Consider the following 15,354-nt stretch of genomic DNA (forward strand, 5'->3'; position numbering starts at 1 on the left):
ATGGCATAGGATTATTTGAAATGCTAAATGTGGCTGTGGTGTATTTCTCTGTTGGTGTGTGTGTGAAATACCTTTGTGGGATGTGTGTGCTTGATGTGTAACTTCTTTCCAATCCTTTCGTAGCCCTGTTCATTTTCATTTGTGTATTAAAGCTGTGTTGTTTAGCAGGCCTCCTTTGTCTGGTTATATCTTATAGGCCTGCTTCAGTTCATTGTTTTCCATGACCTGTTGTGACTGTGAGTGCCCATGTGGCTTGTGGCAATTTTGTGGTGGTATTTTAGTAGTGTGTGCTTCTTTTTCCACAAAGGCCTGTATTTCTTTTCTTTGTTCCCCTTGGATTATGCTTGTTGTTGTGTCCTCCTGGCCATGTGTGTGGCGGCCATTTTGTTAAGGAAGGCATTGTGCTTTTGCCATAGGCTTACATTGAGTGTTCCAAGCTTGTGGCCTAGTCTGCCAGTAGGCCCAGAGGTAGTCAGCCTCAAATCTTTGGTGCGTTATTAAAATTTACAGTTTGTGTTGTTTGTTGATTTTCTTTTACATCATGGATGGCTTTGGATTTTATTGCAAAAGGTGTTTTTTGGGGTGGAATAGCATTTTTTGGGTGTGTGTTAAATAAATAGGGCTTTTTAGCCAGTATGTAAGCCTAGGGATTCAGCTCGCGTACTTTTGGTAACACTGCACAGCGTGACAACGCGGACTTACAGTTTTCGTCATTTTCGCGCTCGCAATATGCCTGTTCGCGCACGCGATAAAGCCTTTTTGTACAGTTCGCGATCCCGAACACGCAGCTTTTGCAATCTGGCAAACAATATCTCGCGAGCAACATAGATCCTTCTCGAAAACGCTTTTTTGTGCATTTCTGCTAAAAAAACTCCTCAGGTTGTCATTGAGCTGTAGGTTTGGAGCACGGAGAAGCTTTTATTTTTTTCAAAATATTTTTATGAGAGGAAGTAAGTTTCACAGACACTAAAACTTCCTGTTCCTGTCCTTTGTAATCATTTTTTGGTTATTTGTGGTGGGTGGCCTGTGCATGTGTGTGGCGGCCATTTTAGGAAGGCAGGCATTGTGCTTTTGCCATAGGCGTACATTGACTGTCTTCCATTTCTTGTTGTTGTGGGTGTGTGGCGGCCATTTTGTGGAGCCATCCAAGCAGTGTGCTTGCTTTTGCCATTCGGTTCCAAGCTTGTGACCTAGTCTGCCAGTAGGCCCAGAGGTAGTCAGCCTCAAATCTTTGGTGCGTTATTTAAATTTACAGTTTGTGTTGTCTGTTAAGTTTCTTTTACACCATGGATGACTTTGGATTTTATTGCAAAAGGTGTTTTTAGGGGTGGAATAGCATTTTTTGGGTGTGTGTTAAATAAATAGGGCTTTTAAGCCAGTATGTAAGCCTAGGGATTCAGCTCGCGTACTTTTGGTAACTCTGCACAGCGCGACAACGCGGACTTACAGTTTTCGTCATTTTTGCGCTCGCAATATGTGTGTTCCCGCACGCGATAAAGCCTTTTTGTACAGTTCGCGATCCCGAACACGCAGCTTTTGCAATCTGGCAAACAATATCTCGCGAGCAACATAGATCCTTCTCGAAAACGCTTTTTTGTGCAATTCTGCTAAAAAAACTCCTCAGGTTGTCATTGAGCTGTAGGTGTGGAGCACGGAGAAGCTTTTATTTTTTTCAAAATATTTTTATGAGAGGAAGTAAGTTCCACGGACACTAAAACTTCCTGTTCCTGTCCTTTGTAATCACTTTTTGGTTATTTGTGGTGGGTGGCCTGTGCATGTGTGTGGCGGCCATTTTAGGAAGAAGGCATTGTGCTTTTTGCATAGGCCTCCAAGCTTGTGGCCTAGTTTAATAATTGTGATGGCCACCCACCAGACACTAATAAGTTATATATTATATTATGGATCTTTTGACTGATGTTCTTCTGGCTTTTTTGCTTTTAGGTGCACAAGAGACAGAGGAGGTGTGTCATCATCATCCACTGTTGTGGTGCCAGACCGACGTCCTGCTGCTGTACACAACGTGACGTGTGAGTGACCTGACCAGGCATCTCTTCAACTTGTGCTACTGAGTGCTGTTTTGACATCTGTTGAAGATGCCCCCAAAGAAAGCAGGTAGCAGGTCCTCCGGTACCAAGAAAGTTGCCATGGAGAAGAAGGAACAGAAGAAGAAGGAAGTGTTACTTAAGTCTGGTGTGCTTCCCAAAACCTTTTTTGGTACACCAAAAATGACGCCTGCAGCAGCGGTGTCGGGGGGCCAAGCTGGGGGCAGCACCTCCACATCAGTGGGCCCAAACCACCAACCCAGGCCCAAGCAGATGAGTGTGGAAGAGGTAGCCAGCCTTATGGTGGAAAGCAGTGATGCTGAGCCTGAACTAAACTTATCGCTATCTCAAAGTAGTACACTATCAACGCAGGAGGGAACATCATCAACACAGCAGATAAGTGGTCAACAGCCGCAGCCACCGCCCGCAATAGTAGCTGTTGTTCCTCCCGAAGTAGGGGCAGTTCAGGAAATTGAGCCTCATGCAGAAGAAGAAGAGGAAGCCACTCCTTTAGAAGTTCCATTGGCATCCAAATCCCCAGCAAGGAAAAGGAGGGTTAGTACATCAAGTTCTTCACCAAGCCCCCCTTCTGATGATCTAGATGCCACTTGGAAGCCACAAACTGAGTCTGAGAGGGAAACACATCACAAGAGCAGGCATGGGAAAAGGAAGGTTCCAGAAAGCCTTACACTTATGGATGTTGATGTAGAAGAGCAGGATGATGATGATGATGATGATGATGAGCCAGTCATCACAAACATCACTCCCGGGCCTGAGGAGATGGAGACCAACATTTTTACACTATCCAAAATGGCTGCGAGGGATGTAGCACGCATACCTCCAACACAGGTAACACCAACACGACCTCCAGCTTCCATATTTACATTAGCAAAGGGCCAGCAGCGTCCTACATCCAGCACAAGCACCACCTCAGCAGAAGTAGGTAGTGGTCCGGCACAGAGTCAAATTCAACACACACCCTCCAGTTCATCCGGCATTGGAAGTGGGAGTGGCACCTCCAGCAGGAGACAAAAGTTAAGCTCCCCAGTGTGGAACTTCTTTACGGTTAGCGGAAAGGAGGAGAACATTGCTATATGCTCCGCTTGTCATACCTCTGTTAGTCATGGTAAGCTTGGTACAAACTATGGTACCAGAGGCCAAATGACCCATCCGAAAAAACACCACGCAATCCAGTGGGAGGAGCACCTTAGTCGCTTCAAAACTGGATCCATTGCTGTTGGGCATAAACGAGTAGAAAGTCCGCTCCCGGTGGAACAGGAAGAAGAGGGAGACATTCTCTGTGGTAGTGGTACACAAAGTAGCCCTGTCCCCAGCACTGCAGTGGTAACGCCCACATCCTCAGCCACATCTCATTGGCACAAGAGTAAGAGTCAGCCTGAGACACCAAGGAATACTGCTGGCCCAAAAAGTGCGACGTTGACCACAGGAAGGAATACCATGCAGCCTACCATTCTTAGCATGTTTAGTAGGCCGGAGGGGCAGTACAAACGCAACCACCCAATAGCACGTTTGTACAATGCAAAGCTGGCAAAAATGTTAGCACTGGACCTTCTCCCTTTTTCTTTTGTTGATGGGGTGGGTTTTCTTGAGTTTGTGACCACCATCTGCCCAAAATGGAAAGTTCCCAGCCGCTACTATTTCGCAAGAGTTGCTGTTCCAGCACTACATCACGACGTGCTGGAATTGCTTGGAAAAGCCTTAAAAAAGAGTGATGTTCAGAGTATACACCTGACAACAGACATGTGGACCAGTTGCCAAGCCACTGATTACATGGGCATCACTGCACACTGGGTCTCTTTTTCGGGTGTTAAAGATAAGATATCTGACGGTGTTGTTGACACCGCTGAGATTTTTAAAGACACTCGCAAACATGCAACTGTAGCCATGTTTGCTATGGAGAAATCTCATACTGCTGCAAACATTTTGGATGAGTTTAACAGCAAGGTGTTTGAGTGGCTGCGACCAAGAGGGCTTACCATTGGTTTTGTTGCCACGGACAATGGCAGTAATGTAGTTAGGGCCATGAAAGATGGTGGCTATTTCAGGGTGCCATGTTTGGCACACTGCATTAACATTGTTGTTCAAGACTTTCTGAAAAATGAAAGCAAAGTCAGCAGCTTACTGACCACCTGCAGAAGAATATGCACACATTTCAACCATTCTTTTAAAGCCCGGAAGCAGCTGAGGGTCATTCCGCATGAGCATAAAATGCCAGTCAAAGCACTCATCCAGGAGGTGCCAACACGTTGGAACTCAACGTATTACATGCTTGAGCGTCTGTTTGAGCAGTACATACCACTTAATGCTTATGTCATGAAAAATTCAGGGGATCCTACTGTGAAAGGCATGAGAGTTGAGATGGCCCAATGGGACCTCGTCAAATGCCTGACAGAGATGCTACTTCCTTTTGAGGTCTTCACGCGTGAAGTGAGCAGGGAGGACTGTACTATGGGCCAAGCTATCCCATTGTTGTACATGCTAGAGCAAGAGCTGAAGGAGGTGTCAGAAATGTATGCAGGTCTGGATGACAAAGTAGACGCATATCATTTGGCAGACACCTTATCCGCTCGCTTATCTCACAATACAAAATAACGTTGTGTCAGATCCACATTACATTACTGCCTCAATTTTGGATCCACGTTACAAATTATTGCTGTGCAGTAATGAAGTAATTCCTTTTTCAGAAGTGAATGTTGCCCAGTACAAAACTTTGATAGCTGAGGAAGCCACTGAGTTTGAAAACGAAAGGATCTTAATTAGAGGCCCGCCCCCCCAGGGCAGAAATAGTACTGCAGGGCACCCAGAGCCAAGTTCTACTTCAGAGGCCAAGAGCAGTGCGTTTGCCTCCCAGCAGTCAACAACACTGTCAGCAATAACATCAACAGCTCCAACAGGATCATCAGGCACATTAAAAAAAACGGCAGGTGATTGGTTTCTACGGAAAGGGTATTGTACGTCCATGACTGATGCAAAGGCAAAAGAGGCCCAGGAATTCGGAGCACCCCTGAACATTGAGCGGATGGTTCAGGCCTATCTAGATGACACAACAGAGGTCTTCATGGAGCAAAGCCCATTGGTGTATTGGTATGGGAAAAGAAGCCAATGGCCAGTGCTCAGCAGGCTGGGGATAAAGTATGTGGCTTGCCCTGTTGCAAGTGTCTCTTCAGAGCGTGTTTTCAGTGCTGCTGGTGCCATTGTTACTGTAAAAAGGACCAGTCTCTCACCCAAAAGCGTTGAGAGGTTAACCATGATCAAAATGAATCAACACTTTATACCACCGGAGTAAACAATACGTGAATCACAGCAGGAAGAGGAGAGCTACTTCGATGACATAAGTAGTGGGTTGTTAGACGTACTTCTGTCTGAACCACCAGAGTTTGAGGACGAGCTCCTCTTCCCTGACAACTAGGCTTTCAAATTGTTCTCACTTCCTTTGTTTGTGTGTGACTGTGTGTATCTGTTTTTCTGGTTCAAAATCTAATCACAGCAAATCCATCAACAGTATCCTCTTTTTATTTCCCTATTGGAGTTGCACGTCTGTGCATAACTGTCCACTCCACTCCTCAGGGTCCTGCTCCATCTTCCTTACTCTCCCTAAGTACATTTCAAGCAAGCCAGACATTGGATGGAGATGGCGAATAGTACAATACATGTTGCCTCTAACAGTCCCTCCATAAGAAGTGAAACGTGACTCCAGCTATATTCCATTTGTTTCCAAGCCGAAAGAAACTCATCACTGACTGGCAGAAGGCTAGGCAGATCAGATCAGACAGCCAAAGAGAACACCAAGACAGGTAATGAGTGATCATTGTGAATGATGGTGGCATGCATTGCATTGGATGCTGGCTGACTACGAATAATTGTGCATGAAGTAGAACTATAATAGTTTATAGACAAAGTAAAAGTGACTCTGGTGTGGTGACAGTTAATGTTTCCTTGTTGTTTAATAATAGCCACATTGTACTCCTACCATTGCAGGTGCCGGCCAATATCTGTTGCAATTTAGTAATATGGAATATATTCTAAACTTAATCAGTCACTACAGACTGAGTTGGTGTTGGAGAAGACGTACCACATGGTCATCATCATGATGCTGCTGAGCATACTATCTTTGCACACAGTCAGTTGGATCGGAGAAAATTGATGGAATAACTGCGTTTCATGGGCTGACTTAAAAGGTAAACAGTTTGAACAAGAACCACAGCACAGACCTAGGCTAGATGTCCGTGTAGTGGTGTGGACTGGAGTACAGTGTAGTGGTATGAGGGACAGTGGCGCATTGATTTAGTCACTTCATTTGGAAAATGCTCGGTTGCTGCAGTGCATATGACATTTTTCTGGCTCGCTCAAAATGTAAGTAAGGCGTAGGTGCCTGGCCTGTGCCGCGGTTCTCCTGTTCTGTGGCTGTGCTGGCTCCTGAGTACTGTCCCGTTGTTGTTGTACCTTAATGCTGTAGAGTAGACACTTATGTATCCTATCCAAGCTGCCTCAGTCTGAAAGTGTTCTCTCCAGAGTGTTGTCTTCTCGTCTTGCACTCCACTGTAATTGAGTTTATTGTTTTAAATGCAGTAATTTTTCAATACCCCGTTTGTTTTTCCATCTACACTTACAGGCCGGCCTTTAACCTGTGCTATAGTGGGAGAAATGACTCACACTTACCTTACCAATCCGCATCAGGCAGGCAGTGGTACCCAAGATTGATGTGCGGATTGTCCATGGAAGGGAGGACCAAGAGGAATGACGATAATGATGCAACTCCACATTTGGACCAGGATAATACAGTAACTTTAGTATCATTCATCATTCGTCTTTAAATTTATTTGATTGCTTTTTTCTCTTCAATCATTACGACTGTGTCTTGTGGTTTGTTTGGTAATTGATCCCTACAACTATTTTTTAATTTCCTTTGCTTGCTTGAAAAATAAAAGTAAGCCCGGTACAGCATGTATTTGGGTTCGGTCTGAGCTCTGAGGGCGGCAGACAGGCAAGTCAAATTTCAATTTCTTCCCTGACTGTACTGTCTCATTGGGTAATAGGTATAGTAAGTACAACTCATTATCATTACCATCAAGTTCTCTTCCTCAGCATGCATGCATTTGCTTTTTCTCACTTTATACTTTGATTTCTTTGATAATGGATCATGGTCGTCTTACAAGATTGTGTTTTACTTTTGTTGTGTCCATGCATACTGTCTGTTTTTCTTTCTCAAACCTTTCCCAAAACCCCACTTCCCATCCATTCATCAATCCCTAACCCTCTTCCCCCGGGCTGTGTGATTTATATTGAGGTGTGATGTGATGACTACATTATGTACACCAATTGATCACACGCTTGCTGGGGCAGATGTGGTGAAAGCAACACTAATTGAATTTCAACTGAGGCTGCGCAAGGATCTTCTTCTGCTAGCCCACCCATGCTGTAGTTTACTTTGTGTTCTGTTCTACTACTCCTCCCACAGTCTCTCAGTCAAGTTACTTTCTCTTTCTTTTTTCAAATGCTATTGCCAGTGTCTACTACTACCACCACAATAATGGCATCTTGTCCGTTAATTTGGGAAACCAACCATGCAGCCATCAGTGTGCCGAACTTCATCATCAATTGCAGGTAAAATAAGTTTTGTGGGAGGTATGGACTAGGAGGAGAGACTGACAGTACTATTATGACAATTAAAATAACTCAGTGAGGGGTACTGCATCTATCGGTTTGTGTGTTACAAAATCAGCAGATCTTTTAAATCAAACACTGGCTGTGGGCATGCAGCAGCACAGAATCAAAGTAAACAACCATGTAACTTAGATTGAATTCGGAAAACTGTAACCCACCACAAAACATTAACATCGTATAAGTAAATAATAGTATATATTTAATACCCCTAACAAAAATAAACTATCCCACTCTGACCTAACCCACCCCCCTCCCTAACCCCAACCAATGTCCAAAATGAAAGTTGCGAGTCCCAAATGTCCGGAAAAATCCCCAACGCCCACAAACCCACCCACCAACAAAAGGAATTAAAAAAGGGGCAAATTACGAGGTCCTCTATCGTCGGCAGGCCTTGAGGTGTTTATCCACCAGGATCTTTACCCGTTCCTCCAGGTTCTCCTCCAAGCGGGCCATCCGGCGGAGCAGCTGGCGGCGAAATGCCCTGCAGTTACATGCAGGGTGGGGGGCAGCAGTGCTTGAAATAGATGGGCGCCGGCGGCCGGCTGCCGGACCATGGCGCCGTGAAAGTGGAGGCAGGGCCTGACTGGGGCCCGGGGCATTGGAGGAGGCTGCATCTGCAGCCGCCTCCTCCTCCTCCTCCGCCTGAGCCACCAGCCGGCGATAATGTTCACAGATGGCCTCCAGTTTCCGGCGCCGGGCCCTAGCGGCCAACTCCTTCTGAGATGGTTTTGTTGGTGTGGAAGGAGTATCTAGAATCAAGAAAGAAAAAGAACATGTTGTAGCCAATACTCTTAACACTGAAATAATTCAACACATAGTGTCACAGTATCACTAGCAAGCACAGTTCATAACATTTGTGATTTGGTGGTAAGTATCTCTACTCCTACTTCCTTGGACTCTAACATTTGTGGGAGTTTCCGTCATTATAAATGTAATCGTACTATGTACTCCGGTACACCAGTCGTATTGTTGTTATCTGTAGTTTAGCCCAATTACATAACCTTGTTGTAGCCGGCATGCCAGCTCAGTCAGCTAAGCTTGCACCCAAGAGAAACAGATATGAGCCACATGATGCAGACTCACGTTAGTTTTATTTACTACTACTGTCTGCAGGTGGGGAAGCTCATATTTTTGTATGACGCCTTACGGCCGATGGCACTGGCCATACTCTGTTACATGGGGGCAAATGGCATGCACAATTTCACTTACACCCTGCCATGGGTACTACAAAAGGCTGATTATTTATCTGATCCAATGATCATTGCTTAAATTCATATTATAGATGCTAATACGATACGACATCAGGCCAGTAGCGGTCAGTGGTGGGAGTGCTGCCAGGCGGTGAGTCGGTGACGTGGGAAGGTGCAGGGTGGGGATAGTAAACTATGGATTAAGGACAATCGCAGGTAATTAAACAATATATTTTTAAAAAAAATTGTTGCACGCACTGCATCGCATTCGGCGGTGCAGCGCTCACATTGAAAATAATGTTATTTATTTTTATGTTGATTACCTGTATTTGGCCGTAATACACAGTTTACTCGCCAGTGCCACCCACCCGTCCCCTCCCCATGTCACCGCCCGCAAACACTCCCACCACCAACTGCTACTGCAGAGGGTACTTTGCTTTCATTGATTGTGTAACCAATAACCATAAACAACAGATAGGCCACCCTTTGCAGGCTGGCTGCCACAATTCGAAAATACATTAATAATAATAGGTAGGGAGTGGTCCCCAGAGTGGGAGGAAGGGGCTTCCGCTTGATAATGTATATATATATAAATATATATGACGTGCTTGCAAACTACTGCAAGTGTACTGTATTCTGATAATACTACCTATATTCCTCTAGGCTTTGCTACTGTCGCGCAGTTTCTTTTACATTTTCTTCAAAGTAAGAATCTCCAGTGACACTTTCCAATCCTATACTGTCTATAGTATATCCAGGAATACATCCATTCAAGTAAACGTTTATCCTTCTTTTTTATATCTCTCATACTTAGTTGGTTTCACCAACAACCACCCATGCTTCCGCTCCTTCCTTGCTTGCCTTGGCTTTGAGTTTGAATTTGAACCAAACAACGCTGATTTTTGCTATCTAGCACTATCCACCCATACTTTGTCGCCCACCCAGGCAGGCATTCTTTCACCTTCCACCCATCCTTCAACAACCCTTGCATCTGATCTGATTACTATCAGCCACCTATGCATGCTTCCAACAACATATCCTTCTCTGCCAGTCAGTCATATTATTTATCTCGCCCGTCCTTCCACCCTTAGTTCTTTCCCTCTTTGTTCAACACATCCATTAAGGTCATCTGATCTGAGTTTGTCTTCTCCATAAAACCTTCACACTGCTGATTTTGGAGTCAAATTGAAGAGGCCATTGGTTATTCTAATCACGCTGCTAATGCTAAGTAAAGGGTGTCTTCTTCAACCGTTGTATAATAATAAGTCGCACAGTACAGTGAAATAGTGAACACACTTCCATCTAGTAGTAATGTCAAGAATTAATGAATATAACTTACCGCCGCCGGCCACTGCTGCTGCATCCCCCCCTGTCTCGTCTACAGGTGCCGCCAGTTCGCCTGCCCCCTCCAGAATGGCCGCATCGCTGGCCCCGACGGCACTGGTGGATGGTAGTGTGCCTATAAAAAAACATCACAAATTTTTAGATGCCTGGAAACCTCCCCCTATTTTAAGTGTTGTTTACTTGGAACATTGAAAAAAAAGTTAATACAACATACATCAGCACTAGACAGTATGTACAGTCAGTAGACAGACACTAGTGGTGATATGGTTCCACTTCCTAGGGTCATCTAGTCCTACTCTACTCTTTTGAAAGTTAGCCTGAGCCATGGGTAACCCTTTTAGATTCATCATGTCGACTACTACACTTTTGGTGCATATTTAATTATACCTGCAAGCTTAGTGAGATGTGCAGTAGAGTAGATGCATTTGAGGCCACTTGACTGTTGCGTACAAGTGACGAGGTCGGAAAAAAACACACTTATTGAGTTTGTTTAGTTCATATTGCTTAGCCATCACATACATGTTACAATTTTTGTTATGACTGCAAAATGCTTCCATTCACCAGTATCCTATCTAACGGCTAACTCGCAGCATTTTTCTCATATAATAGGCGGATGATTCCCTTCTACAAACCAGAGATTTACAGAACATATTATGATGCAAGATTATGTAACCAGTATTTCTACGTTCTACGGTGAGGGGTCTTCCAGAATTCTAAAGATCTTGGCTCTTGTTCTTGTTGTCATGCACTTGTAAATGTTTACTGTTTTAATGTTAGGCTTTTTGCTGGCTTATTGACTATGGCTGTAGTAAAATAAATTTCATATTTACGATGTACAGAGTTTGATACTTGTTTCAAATAAACCTTTTGAACTTACACATAGAGTCTGTGGTATTTGGTGTGGTGGGGTGGACTTACACAAGTAGGTGTGCAAAATGGTATTATTATGTTCTGGGTTGTCTGTCTCAGTCATCCTCAACATTTTGTATCTTCTTCCTGGGGGGGTTCGGGTGTGGGACCCTAATGTGAGACACTATAGCTAGTCGGTCAGGGGTCCTGGGTTCTTCGGACTGAGGTGTGCTCAGTAAGGTCCATCAGCAACATCCTATTTTGTTGTGCATAGTTCTGTATGTGGCTCTGCAGAATCACTAGACAATAGTAGTATCATGTACTATCCGATCAAAAATACTAGTCAAATATCTGGTTGGCCATTTTGTTTGTGGTAATTGTCAAAACCTCAACATTGAGAAGACTTGAAGAGGACAACCCAAAGGACAGGACACAGTGGCTAGAGCTATTGGTCAATCAGAGTTTTATTATTCCAAAGAAAACCTTCTATAAAGAGTGGGCAGCTGTGCAAGCTTCGCTACAGACAGAGTAATATAATAATAATAGTAGTAGTAGTACAGAGAGTCATAGCAGAGGCAGTTAGAAGCAACTTAGTTAGAGGCAGGGATAAACAGAATTTGGAAACAGATAGTCAAGGTCAAAGAAGTAAGCTTTTGTAAAAATAGAATTAGAAAGTGGAACCATAATTTATAGTTCGGAAACAAAAGATGCAGTAAAAGTTAGGGAAATATAAATGTCAATATAACCACTGGAGGACTTACTGGGGCCAGCAGCAGGAGCCTCGGTAGAGGAGCGGTCCTCCTGTGGGTCCCCCGCCGACTCCGACCCCATCTTCTTGCCCCTGGGTGGTGCTGATGATCATGTAAAATATAATAAAGAAAGAGACAAACATTAAGGAGTGCTGTGAAAGAAATAATAATAAATCATTTGGAAAAATAAGTCAAACAAGATTTTAGGAAACAACTATTGCAATGAAATTGAACTATCTAATCAGATGGATCAACTACTGGCTTCTTCCTGCATTCACGGATCGTCTACTTATTTATGAACACTCCAGTGTTCCATAATCATTCTGATTACAAATACTAACAAAGCCTAGTAAGTACCACCTGACCTACACCACCTATTCCAGACGGGCCAATTGTTCACTAAGTCTGCATTTCCATTTTTTTTCAGCCATCAAATGCATAGATGAGATGGAGGACACATGCATACATTAGTGCATACATAGAAGATACAACAAATTGTGGGTTGGTTGCATGATTCTGATCTAGTTCTGCTACTGACTGACCATGCTAAGCCTACCACTCACTAAACAAAGTACAAAAGGTTCGACGGAGGACTGGGGTAAGCAGCACTCAGTGACAGAGGAGGCGTCACGCAGACCGCATAAAACAATTATTAACTAATACTAAGAAACTAAACCTAGTATCCAATATCCATCCACCACTATTTCACAGTAGGACAATGGAAGGACTAGAGTCTCTCTAACAAATCGCATTACCTAACTTCAGTTCTGTAAAATAAACTCTTATATAATCAGCATCAGCACAAGCACAAGCTAGCGCAAACTAAGTTGCAAACAAGTAAGAGTACCACCGAGCACCTGGGTCCTTAAATCAAAGAACATTTTGCTTTTTGGAACTTAATTTACCAGCAATGCTTGGCACGCAGCAGTAATCTTGTTGTTCATCAAATTTAATATACACAATAAGTTACTCACCAAGCCCGACGACCTTGACACCTAGCAGGTCCAACAGGTCCTGCTCCCAGTCCAGGATGTCGGACCACCGGTGGGCTAGTTGATTGTGGGTGCGCCGGACCCCAGAGCACCGGAACACGGCCCGGCGCACCTTCGCCCACCGACGGTGCCGCTCCTGGGTAGCGTAGCCGGAGCCGGGCCTGCCGCCTGCTGCCAAGGTCAAGGGGAGGTGGCGCTGGATGAAAAAAACAAGGGCGGCCACCTCCTCCTCCCCAAATAGTTGCCGGGCATGCACCCCTGCAGGAGGCATTCTGCCGCAAGGCAGGCGGGCCTTCTGTGCTCCTGCAGGTCCCTTGCCCTTGCCACTGGGACTTGCTGTGCCCTTGGCCATGGCTCTGGGGTGGGTGGGAGGCGGAAAAGAAAAGTTAGAAGGGAAAAAAAAGTTAGGGGCAAGAAGATAGAAAGAACTTTATAAAAGTAACAAAAACACAGTAAAAGTAGAAATAAAATGGAAAATATAAACTTAGGCAAAGAGAGAGATAGATAATAATAAAAAAAAGTCAGAAAAAATGTTTTAAAGACAAAGGATGACAAAGATAAAGGGAGGATACAAAAGTAGGCCCAAAACCATAGCATAGAGTGAAAAACAAGATGGCCGCGCCCATTCGCGACCACGTGGGTAAGTTCGAGCGATATTTCTCGCGAACATGTACTATTCATCGCGAACAAGTAAAATGCGCTCCCGAACACGTCAATGCACATCGCGAACACGCTATCCGCGACCTGGAACAGGAAATAAGGCCTCGCGAGCGGGCGTGACAATAGAAAAACAAGATCGCCGCGCCCATTGGCAACCGCATGGGTAAGATCGCGAGATATATCCCCCGAGCATGCAAACAGCTCCCCGAACATGCTTACCGCGCCCGCGAACAAGAAAAAGCCATCGCGAACAGGTTGCCACAAGCAACTACGCAAGCTCGCGAAGCTACGCGAAGGTCGCGTAGTGCAATGACATCTTTGCGATGCTTCGCGAAGCGCGGCTACGCGAACTACGCCCAGGGTTACTAATTTCTACAGCAAGGAGATATATCTGCTAAAGGGTGTGGCTACAGATCATGACCAGTCCCCACGGGACACTGCTGCAGTCCATGCACAATGACTTCTGGAGTAGGGGTGGGTGAAAAAATTCGCTCTACTGGTGGAGTTGGAGGAGTTTTGGCCACTACACGTTACAAACGGAGAGTTCCGGCTAAATTCTGCCAACAAACGTGTGGTGGAGTTTTTTCCTTGTGTGCGGCTCGCCAATAGTGAGTTGGTGAGTAAGAATTGTCATCCCCAAGCGCGATCTTCGGGCACTAGAAGGGCACCCAGAGAGATTTATTCAAATTGGGCAGTCGCAACAGTTCATGGTGAGAAAGTTAGCGCTCAAGTAGAAAATCTACTCAAGAGTCATCTAAGAAGCAGCGCCCTCTGGCACGGCTCATGGTGTCATTCATGATGATTTTGCACTGTGGAATCAGCTCCCGCCACTAAAAGTCAGTGCAAGCAGCTGGACATGCTAATTTTCGCCAGTTTTGGAGCCCCGCTGAATCTCACAGAGTGCTGAGCAAGATCTGTGCTAGTGCCTAGTAGGCATAGACATGTACCACCATTACCACAGTGTATGAGTTATGCAATTGTGGGTTGCCCTGACACCAAACATAACCATACATTTTGGAAATCAATGTTTTTACAACATTTAATGATAAATATAATGCCCCCACAGCAGTGATTTCAAAATACTTATTTCACTGGAAATATGCCTAGAATCTGAGTTATTTATTTTCAATAAATTGTGGAAATTATACTTGCCGTGTCAATTACAGATTTCAGCCAATTATAGCTAGAAGGTATTAGTAAACAAGAACATACAGACATTTGATATGGTTTTGTGTAGTAGTATTTTAAATGGGCATTTCCCTATTTTAAACAATTTAATATAAAAAAATACATACCAGATACCAAAGTCTCGAGTTCTGCTGACAATTATAAACTATTCTGCTTGCCGCATGGTTAATTGTCATGTCATAAGAACCCCACTTTGGCATTATAGCACTAGTGGTGTGCAAATTATACAGATTGCTCATGTAGTATCCAACTGCACATTCAGCTGCGGGAAACTATATACTCTGCTCTCACTCAGACATGAGTGACAGCAGGGAAACACAATAGTCATACCGAACAAGATACAGAATTGCCTTTACCAAATGCCAAAAGTCCTGTGGCTATCAACATTTGCTAGTCAAAACTGGTAAGAAAAGGCTTGTACTCTTCATGCTTCTGATTGATGTGCAGTGGCGAAAATGATACCACTGCTGCACAGGCCCCCTTTCTCTTTCTCACTCCTGATAATTCTGTTATGTCTTTGCAACCTATAGATTAAAGAAAATTAACAAATTACAAAACTTCACAACTTTACACACTGATATAGAGAAAGAAAATAGTGTAGTCCATTTTTTAATCTTCTACACATACAGACATATAGATGACAGAGGGAGAACAT

The sequence above is a fragment of the Triturus cristatus genome, chromosome 11 (genome assembly GCF_964204655.1).
Source record: "Triturus cristatus chromosome 11, aTriCri1.1, whole genome shotgun sequence".
Lineage (NCBI taxonomy): Eukaryota > Metazoa > Chordata > Amphibia > Caudata > Salamandridae > Triturus > Triturus cristatus.